Source organism: Hyperolius riggenbachi, chromosome 8, assembly GCF_040937935.1.
Source record: "Hyperolius riggenbachi isolate aHypRig1 chromosome 8, aHypRig1.pri, whole genome shotgun sequence".
NCBI classification, from domain to species: Eukaryota; Metazoa; Chordata; class Amphibia; order Anura; family Hyperoliidae; genus Hyperolius; species Hyperolius riggenbachi.
Genome location: NC_090653.1, coordinates 13,596,732 through 13,608,610, shown reverse-complemented (window position 1 = coordinate 13,608,610; position 11,879 = coordinate 13,596,732). Strand labels below are relative to the sequence as shown.

The 11,879-nt window shown below is 46.4% G+C and overlaps 1 protein-coding gene across 7 annotated transcripts in view; it reads left to right on the top strand.

Moving 5' to 3' along the window:
* Positions 1-1,245: 1,245 nt before the first annotated feature.
* PCDH11X (protocadherin 11 X-linked) overlaps positions 1,246-11,879 on the top strand; it is a 1,835,932-nt gene continuing 1,825,298 nt past the window's right edge. For 3 of the 7 annotated variants that reach the window (XM_068249999.1, XM_068249997.1, XM_068249998.1), the window contains exon 1: positions 1,246-1,390. The gene's annotated coding sequence lies outside the window, so the exon portion shown is untranslated. The remainder of the gene's footprint in view (positions 1,391-11,879) is intronic. The other 4 variants (XM_068250003.1, XM_068250004.1, XM_068250000.1 and 1 more) reach the window with 3 other exon arrangements.

Here is an 11,879-nt window from a genome sequence, read left to right as displayed (position 1 = left end):
TGTTCTGGGAGCTTTATCGCTGCCACTGTGGGACCAAGGAGGACTGGGGAAGCCTCAATAGGATCCGGAGGCTTCCCCCACCCGAGGTGAGTACCCCCGGGGGGGGGGGGGGGGGTTCGTCACAGGTTTTCTTTAAAAGAAGTATCGTGATTCAGAAGTATCTTCTTTTTATGATTTCCCCGCAGTGATTCTAATGAACTTTAAACAATGCTGATGCAACTCCACTTTTAAGCCTAAAAGGGGTAATGTTTTTATATGCATTCAATAAAAGATTACTCTAAGGGCCCTTTTCCACTTGCAATCGCTAGCGTTCACGCTGAACGCTAGCGATTGCTGAATCGCAATTACCGGCGATTCCCCGACGTTCGCCGCCGCGATTTTGCTATGCTATGCACTGCATAGCAAAATCGCGGCAATGATCGCTCCGCCGCGCGTTCGCGTTCCCAACAAAAGCGAATCGCGGTAGTGGAAATGACCTACCGCGATTCCTATGTTAAAAAGCAAACCGTAGCGATTGTAAAATCGCTAGCGGTTTGCGGTTTTGCGATTCAGCCAGCGCAAACGCGCTGGTGGAAAAGGGCCCTTAATGAATTATACACGGAAAGGTTTATAAACAAAAATTGCATTTTTTTTTCAAAATAAGAAATGAAATTACCTGCTTCCCCAGTTCACAGATTATCCCTTCCGCAGAGGAGGGACCTACTGCTGATCCCTCATGTCTAGTCAGGTCTGAAACACTCCCTCTTTAGTCACATGGGCATGTGGGAGGAGCTCTGCCAGCTGAATCCAGTTATAATCCCTGTCAGAAAGTTTCCATCAGTATGTTGTACTGTAGTATAACTCCCCAATGTTATACATATATGGTACTACTATGTACACTGCTGGTCACAGGCACTTCACTCACCTGGCTGAGGCCACGCCCACAATGCCACTCACTTAAGCCCCCTCACTCCTGGCTGAGGCCACACCCACGTTTTCCTCAGGTACAGCTGCTTCGTTCCTGAGTGAGGCCACACCCCACATGCTGCCTTTCCTCTCATGACTGAGGCCACACTCAGCTCCCACACGGCTGAGGCCCCACCCACCTTCACCTCTGCTACATTTGTCACGGCTGAGGCCCTACACACCTTCTCAGCTACTTCTGGTGATGGCTGAGGTCACACCCACCTTCCCCACAGCCAGTGCCACTTCTGTCACGGCTGGGGACACGCCCACCTCCCCCTCAGCCACTTCTGTCACGGCTGGGGCCCCGCCCTGCCCTCCTTCCCTCAGCGACTTCTGTCACGGCTGGGGCCACACCCTCCTCTTCAGAGAGGCAGATGAAGTTTAGCAATAAGCTGTGGACAGTTGGAGGAGATGTAGCTGAATAAAGGAACAGGAAGTGGCAGAGGTGGGTGAGGGGTATTTTCAGTATGTTATTATTATATATTATTATAGTTATACAACTCTGAATTTAGACATCTAGTGTAAAAAAATTTTTCCCCTTTTTTGGTTCTTAATGTGCTTTAAAAGAAACCTGAAGCGAGGAAAATTATTTAAAATAAACACATGATGTACCTGCAAATGAATATTACATATTTACCTCGCAGTCAGTTCCTCTCAGAAGCTCTCCATTTTCTTCTTACAGTGATCCCTTCCAGTTCTGACAAGATTTTGTCAGAACTGAAATACACCAGTTGCTGTCAGTTATAGATTAGCAGCTGTCAGTTACAACTGAATGTGAAAGGTAATGTCCATGCTTCTCTATGGCTCAAGTGGGCGATATTACAGTGTAACAGTGTGCTGACCAGGAAGTGGTTAGGGGGCATTGGCCATTTTTAAAATGGAGTATGAAGAATGCCATTGATCACAGCGGACAAACAGGACGCAGGAGAGGAGAAAGAGATTGAGCAGTAGACTACACAGGAGGTAAGTATGATCTTATTTTATGGTGTATGGTTATTTTGACTTTTTATTTTCAGTTCAGGTTCTCTTTAACCATTTAACGCGGTCTCATGGCACTTAAAGACCAGAGACCGCTGGTCCAATCCCGCCGGAATCGCGACGAATCGCCGCACATACCCGCCGCAACCGCCGTCATCGCCGCTCACCGAGACCCCCAGGACATAGACTCAATTTAAAAATAGAAAAAGGCTTTTATACATACCTGGGGCTTCTTCCAGCCCCATAAGCCTGGATCTCTCCCACGCTGCCATCCTCCGCTTCCTGGAACCGCTGGTACCGGGCCCGTCACTTCCGGCGAACGCGGCCAATTGTCCGCATCACAGGGGCTCCCTCCATACCCGTACGCATGCGGCTGCGCAGTAGGCAGCCTCATGCGTACTTGTATAGAGGGAGCGCCGTGTGATGCGGAGAATCGGCAGCGTCCGCCAGCCGACTCGCGGCAATGACGGGACCCGGTATCGGCGGATCCAGGCAGCAGAGGACGGCGGCGTGGGAGCGATCCGTGCGTATGGGGCTGGAGGAAGCTGCAGGTATGTATAAAAGCTTTTTTTTAATCATCTCTGGTTCTCTTTAAGCAACTTATAGCAATGTATGCAATACTGTGACGTAATAACAAAAATATGTAAAAACAAAAACGTGTGTGCATGCGTGCGCGTGTGCTCGTGTGTGTAAGAGACAGTTAAAGTAGTCCTGAAATCTTTATATATGTGTGTATTCATACTCACCTGGGGCTTCCTCCAGCCCCATGAGGGGCGTGGGCTCCCTCGCCGTCCTCTCCAGCCGCTCTGTTATCTTCTTATTGCTACCGGTCATCTGGCCGGCCGTGCTCTTCTGCACCTCATGAGGCTGGAGGAAGCCCCAGGTATGTGTAAATACACCTATATATAATATCTTGGGAGGAAAAAATATATACCCTCTCCAGTCCAGGCTGATCACTCCCTCACCGTCCTCCTCCGCCACCACCTGGATCACCAGCAATTCACCCCGGAAAGTCCTCCAGTCGTGGCTAGTCGCACAGGCGCAGTCCAGTCGCTGGGAGCAGAACGCTTTATCTTGCAGCTCAGAAACAGAACATTCTAAGCTAAAAGGACGCTATAAGGGACAGATTTAGCAAAGCAATACTGACAGTTGTTTCTTCTTAAACGGTTCTAACTAGCTGGGGAACTGTTCTGTATAATAAGAAGATTCTTAAATTCTACATAATAGTGACAGTTTAGCGTGGATTTTTGAACTGCACTACAGTTAAGAAAAGTGTAAATCCATTCCTAAACTGCTGCAGGTTAAGAAGTGCTTAATAGCAGTTCTACATATTGCAGCAGTACAGACTAGGCATGAATTGTGAAGGGGTCCTGTGAAGCTGTTCTGTGCTTAACCCTTCAAGTGCTGTGCATTGATGTATTGGTTACCTCAGCAACAGCAATTGCCCTCACACACTGCACTGTGAGACCTTTCTAACTCTTCATATTCCTAACAGCTTAAGAAGGAATCTGCACTATTTAGTGATTTCTTAAGATGTCTGAGACAGTTCTGCACGGATTTCTGAAAACCTACCAATATTTTGTCTCAGACAGTCTTGATAAATGTCCCCCTAATTCTGTAAACAAGAATTGTCTTTCTCTTGCAAACAGAAGTGCGTTTCAGCTTGGGAATTTCCTCGACAGTATACAATATAGCACCTGTTATTGGAGAAATGTTGAATCTAGAGACAGGTGTACTTTACTGGTACTAGCAGTAACAGTACATCACTGCGGAGCCTGGCAGTGGGGGGGGGGGGGGGGGGGGGGAGGGAGATCCTGTTATTATAACTGTACAGTAAGCAGGAGATGCTGCAGCCGACTTCTCCACGTTTAAAATTCCACGCAGCCTGTTCCCCGCAATCAGCGGTCCAGGTGATTTCAGTTATGAAATAATTAGGAATCAAGGAGGAATTTCAAACACCTTCTTTCCATTCTCCACGGATCTCCCTCGTATCGGGTTCACTTCCACTGACCTCCAAGCAATTCCTCTCCAAAATCTACACATCCACCCCAAATACCTTTTGATTTGTTAGCGATGTTCGGGGCTGACCCCGCTGGCTATTTACCAAAAAGTGATATGTCTGAAAATTACTGTACAGCGGCTTCCCGCGGCCGCAAATCCTCGCGCTTGATATTCCGGCCGCCGCTTCCTGCTCATTTGGATGGCAGTGGACTCTCGGCCTCGTTTCCTACATTTAGATGAGGCGCAGCCTATCGTGCTCTCATCCCATTCACCAATCACATTCCAGGAAAGAAGCTAAGGACGAGCTCAGAGGGCATAACCAGGAAACAGCGAGCTTCCCATCAAAATATTGGGTGACACCCCCTTCCCCGAAGCAGAAAAAATGTGGGCGTGGCCAGGTAGTGGTGTATTATTTCGGTGGCTATCATAAGATTGTACCGTTCGTTATTACCCTGTTATTATAGAGACCTCTGTTATTGCCCCGGTTATTATTGTGCCCACTATAGAGATCATACCTGTTATAACTAAATAACCTCCTGTTATAATAGTGCCCTCTGTTGCCCCCTGTTATAAAAGTGCCTTGTGTTGCCCCTGTTATAATAATGCCCTCTTTTGCCCCCCTGTTATAATAGTAACCTGTTGTAATATTGCCTTCTTTTATCCCCTGTTACAATCAGGGCTGTGGAGTCGGAATTGGAGTCTGAGTAAATTTGGGTACTTGGAGTCGGAGTCATGGAGTTGGATGATTTTTGTACCAAATCTACAGCCCTGGTAAGTATTATGCTGGATACACACTATGAGATTTTATGGTCGATTTACTGTCCGATCGATTATTTCCAACATGTCCGATTTGCTTTCTGATCTATTTCCGAGCATTTTCTGATCGATTTCCGTTAATTGTAATAGGAAATTGATCGGAAAATGCTCGGAAATCGATTGGAAAGCAAATCGGACATGTTGAAAATAATCGATCGGACAGTAAATCGACCATAAAATCTAATAGTGTGTACCTAGCATTAGACTAAGTGGTCGGAGTTGAGAAGTCAGTGTCGGGTACCCAGAGTCAGAGTCGGCGATTTCATAAACGTCAGAGTTTGATTCAGGTGATATTTGCACTGACCCCACAGCACTGGTTACAATAAAGCCTCTGCTGCCCATTATAATAGTAACCTGTTGTAATAGTGCCTTTTTTGTCCCCTGGTACAATAAAGTCCCCTGTTGCCCTGTTAAGATAATGCCCTCTGTTGTCCCCTGTTATAATAATGTCCTCTGTTGCTCCCTGTTATAGTAATGCCTTCTGTTGCTCCCTCTTATAACTGTGGACCTATGTATGATAGTTTACTTTGTTGCCCCTGTTTTAATACTGCCCTCTGTTACCCCCTTTATCAATATGCCCTCTATTCCCCCTGTTACAGTAGTGCCCCCTGTTGCTCTATCTTATAATAGTGCCCTCTCTTCCTCCTGTTATAATACTGCCCTCTGTTATCTCTTGTCATTATAGTTTCCATTATAATAGAACACTAACTTCCTCTTGCAGAAAAAGCCCTTCCTATTCAGCTAACCCACTACCCACATAAACTTCACATACTGTAACATGCCTAACACTAACCTCTTCCCCAACACAAACCACTTCCTGTAGCCTAACTCTAACCTTACCAAAATAAACCTCTTCCTGTTGCCTAACACTAGCCTCTTCCCCCACATAAACCACTTCCTGTTGCCTAACACTAGCCTCTTCCCCAACATAAACCACTTCCTGTTGCCTAACACTAGCCTCTTCCCCAACATAAACCACTTCTGTTGCCTAACTAGTGCCTCTTCCCCAACATAAACCACTTCCTGTTGCCTAATACTAACCTTCTCCTCAACAAAAACCACTTCCTGTTGCCTAACAACAACCTTCTCTTCAGCATAAACCACTTCCTAACCCTACTGTGTCCAGTACCGTGGAGTTTACTATAAAGGGATACTGCTGCATCATTTTTCCAGATCCCTCTGGTCAAATCACCTATTAATGTTTTGCTCCCCTGCTCACCTCTGCAGCCCCCCTACCCCAGCCTGCCCCCTTCTCTGTCTCTATCTCCTCCTCTACCACTATCCCTGTTCTATTCTCCAATAGCATAGCAGCACAGCATGCACCCCCCCCCCCCACCCCAGCCTCCCCTCTCCTCTGTCTCTATCCCCTGTTCTCCTCTTTCCTCCCTTACCCAGCTAGTATATCCCCCTTCCCCCCCTTATCCCTCTTCCTCCCCTTCCATCCCTATCCCCTTTCTCTGTCTCTATTCCCTTTCTCTTCTCCCAATATTTAGCAGCATAGGGTGTCATGCACCACCCTGCCTTTCCTTACCCTACCAAGCCCCTTCCTCACTCTCTATCCCCTTGTTCTCCTCTTTCCTCCCTTACCCGCCTACCCCCTACTGTCCCTCTCTCTCCCTCACCCTACCCCACTATCCCTCAGCCTTTTACCCCCATCTCTCTCTACTCCCCCTTCCCCCTCCTTCTCTCTCTCTCTCTCCATGTAACGTTCATCCTCCTTTCTAAGCACACTCTCATCCAAAAATTACCCTTTCAAACCATCTCCTCAATGAATCAGGTTTTATAAAGTCTTCTCACATCACAACATGGGAACAAGAATTTGCAAAAAATGACTCTTTCCATAGGCTTCAGCGCGCCTGCCCTTCCCCCTCTCTTCCTAGTGAAGAAAACCCCCCACAGACCAGCTCTGTCTGCCGCTAAGCCGAAGATGATCCGCTAAACTTCTGTTTATAAAACAACTCGGAATAACTCCAGATTTCTCATTAACTTTCACTGCAGACAACAGATATAAGCCCAGATAAAAGGCGATGATACAAAGCCTGATAACTGTACAGAGGGGCTCCACGGGGTGCAAGCAAGTGACTCAGTACTGGGCCTGGAGGGATGGGGGCTCTGCAGTATACCTTGCCTACGAAAGCATGATTGATTCTCACAATGGTTACATGCATAAATATGCACGTATCCACACACACAACACACACACACACACACACACACACACACACATTCACATGTACTCACAACACACACATGCATACAACACTCATATGTGTAAAAAGACACATGTAGGCGTGTGCACACACATATGCTTGCATCCTCTCACATACAAAACACATGTACACACAAACATATGCACATACAGTATAAACATGCCTTTACACGTGCAGTTACAAACACTCTGTTCACACGCATGCGTAAACACAAAGATCTACACACACATACATATATGCACAAGTAAGAGACACACATGCTTACAGACACATGCATACAGACACAGATCTGCATCATGCACACACATATATTTGCACACGTATTTATACATACACATACACATTGACATGCACACATGTATACACACACACCCATGTGCATTTGCACACACATACATACACATTCACAAGCACACTTGCATACACGCACCCACGTCCATTCGCATATACACATTCATTCATACATACATACACACACACACACACACACACACACACACACACACACACACACACACACACACACACACACACATTAACATACACACATGTACACACACACATGCATGCACATTCACACACACATGCACAGAGCAGACACACCTTCACACAAATGCACATATTCACATGCATACACATGCACAGAGCAGACACACATTCTCACACACATGCACAGACGCACATTAACATAACACATGAATACACACACACACACACACACACACACACACAGCACACACACAGTACACACACACACACACAGTACACACACACACAGTACACACACACACAGAGCACACACACACACACACAGAGCACACACACACACACACACACACACACACACACACACACACAGTACACACACAGTACACACACAGTACACACAGACACACACACACACACACACACACAGTACACACACACACACACACACAGTATACACACACACACACACAGTCACACACACACACACACACACACACACACACAACGTACACACACACACACACACACAGACACACACACACAGTACACACAGACACACACACACACAGTACACACAGACACACACACACAGTACACACAGACACACACACACAGTACACACACACACACACACACACACACACAGTACACACACAGTACACACAGACACACACACACAGTACACACACACACACACAGTACTCACACAGTACACACACAGTACTCACACAGTACACACACAGTACACACACACACACACACACACACGTACACACAGACACACACACACAGTACACACAGACACACACACACAGTACACACACACACACAGTACACACACACACACACAGTACTCACACAGTACACACACAGTACTCACACAGTACACACACAGTACACACACACACACACACACACACACACGTACACACAGACACACACACACAGTACACACAGACACACACACACAGTACACACACACACACAGTACACACACACACACACACAGTACACACACACACACAGTACACACACAGTACACACAGACACACACACACAGTACACACACAGTACACACAGACACACACACACAGTACACACACAGTACACACACAGTACACACACACACACACGTACACACACAGTACACACACAGTACACACACAGTACACACACAGTACACACACACACACACAGTACACACACACACACATTTGTACAGAAACACTCCCACAGACAATTTTGAAAAGGCTCAGCCTGTCGCCTCAGATCTGCTGCATAAGTGGCTGGATGAAGGTTTGGCCCCCGTACAGATCATTCGGTAAGAGGAGCATCTATTCATTTAGGTAGGTATAACCTAATCAGCGTGCGCTGGCATCCCGTCTGCAGGGCCGGTTCCTCAATAGAGAATGTAATCATGGTTTTCCCTTCCAGGAAAGTTCTGCCGGTCCAGGAGGGGAAGTCATATGTGTAATTGTACCGATCGATAGCCGAGGTTACTGCCACTGACCACCAGGAAGGATCTCGTCTTCTCCTGCCCCTTCCCTATTGATCTCCAATTATTGCTTGTCAAATAGGGTGAAGATCAAACGGAAGAAACTAGAGAAATGTGTTTTCCTTACATGGCGACATCGACGGCGGGGGCCACACACTACAGAGAGGCTGACATTTCCTGAAGGGGAACTCCGCATACTGACATTAAAGCATTAAAATGCTGCTAAACTCGAGGACACTTCTGCAAACCGTAGCCATGGATGATGTCACACCTGCAAAAACTACTCCACAATTATCTTTTGCAAACTACAAATTAATAAGTAGTGTGTGCTCAGACCAGGAGTCACCTGACTTACAAATATACTGGCTGACAATTGTCGGTTCTTATCCGTTAGCCGGGCGCATCCTCTAGGTGGCGATAGAACTCCAGCAGAGTTACATCTTTCCCCAGTATCCATGGCGGCCTGGAGGGGGAATAGTAATTATCGCCACCTAGAGGATGCGCCCGGCCAACGGAAAAGTACCCAATTGTCTATTTAATTAAAATGGCATAGCATTTGCGATTGCATCTGCTTGCCAGAATATGCAGGGTCTAAAACTACCTACCTGCTTTACCAGAGGGACTAAAGTATTAGCTGGGACCTCCTTACAGCTCTGGCCCCCCTGCAGTCACCATGGTATCTCCCCTGTAGTTACATCCCTGGTACTGGCCCCTCAACAAAGGGGTAAATGATGAGCAATTGGACTAAGACAATCGTTCTGGAATTCAAATCGACGGAAAGATTGGTAGAACGATCATTCGTCATTGAACGTCACCTGATCTGGTCAATTTTATGATTGTACCGTTAGTCGGCACCTTAAAGGATACCAGAGCTCAAACTTTTGTTTGAGAAATGGGGGGGGGGAGGCATATACTGTTACCTGTGCTTGTGCCTACCACTCCCCGGTGTCTCCTCTCAGCCTACAGCGCACGCCCATGGTCGGGAGCACACTGCGCATGCGTATGACGACATGCGCATGTTGTAACATCATGAGCAGTGCACTCCCGGCCACAGACGTGCGCTGTAGGACCCCTCCCAGGTGAAACCCCTCCCACATTGTTGCATTGTGGGAAAGAATGGCTTTTTCCACTGCCAAACAAATACTATCTCCCTCTGTGCATAGAACTCTCAGTAATGAACATTCCGTACAGATCACCTGACAGAACTAAAGAGGTCACTACCAGTGATAAATGTCAGAATGTAAATCAGGGAGAGGAAAGATTTTACAATGGGCAAACACTGACTAAATCATCTATACATGAATATTGTAAACAATAAGCAATTTTATTCATTGTTATTTTCACTACAGTCCCTCTTTAAAGAGAACCTGAATTGAAAATAAAAAGTCAAAATAACCATACACAGGTCATACTTACCTCCTGTGTAGTCTACTTCTCAATCTCTTTCTCTCCTGCGTCCCATTTGTCCACTGTGATCAATGGAATTCTCCGTCCTCCATTTAAAAAATGGCCAATACCCCATAACAGCTTCCTGATCAGCACACTGTTAAACTGTAACATCGTCCACGTGAGCCATAGGGAAACATGGACATTACCTTGCACATGCAGGTGTAACTGACAGCTGCTGATATATATATAACTGACAGCAAATAGTATATTTCAGTTTTGACAAAATCTTGTCAGAACTGGAAGTGATCACTGTGAGAAGAAAATGATGAGCTTCTGAGAGGAGCTGATGGTGAGGTTAGTATGTAATATTCATTTGCAGCTACGTCATGTGTTTATTTTAAATAATTTTACTCGCTTCAGGTTCCCTTTAACAGTTACGGTATCATTAGCGTCTGTGTTCCGGTGGAGTGGAGCGTTTAAATGCCGGTAAACCATGCATGTCAACCGCAACAGTAAATGTACAGCCGTTTATCCAATCGTACGTCCAGATATCGCCCTTTACAGCACAGACAGTCTAAATAGGAAACCGTTCATCCTACGGCACATTTACAAGCGCTGGATTAGAACATAGATGCAGCTTAAACGTAGATCCATTAATCCAGCCGCGTTCCCAGGTCTGTTGGGTCTAGCAGCAGCGTTCCTCCATTTTACTAGAGAATATAGAGGATTACCGCATGCTATCCAGACCGCTCTGCTGTACGTAACATCGTCTGGAGGACCCCGCCACACTCTATACCGTATCTAGATTGGGTCAGGAGTGGCCCATAATTGCCTAGGATTATTTCCCAAACACCACCTTATGTCTTCACAGGGAGATCGCTGAAAGAAATGCACTTTTCTCCAGCTTGGCTCGATATATTGCAAAGATTAACGGCAAACATGTTTTTTCAACGTGATTACTTTGTTTTATGTGCCTATAAAACATAAGCATTTCACGCTACTTGTAGCAGAAACTGGCATAGACGCACGGGAGAGTTTACTGCCAGTTAATAGATCAACCCTGGATTTAAAGGACAACTTTAGTGAAAAGAATATGAAGGCTGCCATATTTTTTTCCTTTTAACCCCTCGAGGACCGCAGTGTTAAACCCCCCTAAAGACCAGGCCATTTTTCACTTAATAGGCCACTGCAGCTTTAAGGCCAAGGTGCAGGGCCGTCCAACTCAGCACACAAATGACCCCCCCCCCCCTTTCTCCCCACCAACAGAGTTTTCTGTTGGTGGGGTCTGATCGCTCCCCCAATGTTTTTTTTTTTTTTTTTGCAAATATTTATTTTATTATTTTACTAATAAATTTCCCTATTTTTTACTCCCTCCCCCCGCCAGCCTATGACAGCCGATCACTGTTGTGTCTCCCAGGGGGACAGCTGTATCACACGGCTGTCCCCAGTACAGCTCTGCCTTAGATCACACCGCTGTACACTGTTATTAGACAGCGGTTTTGCCGTCTAGCATTCTCTTAGCGGCAGGGGTGTAGCAATAGGGGGTGCAGAGGTAG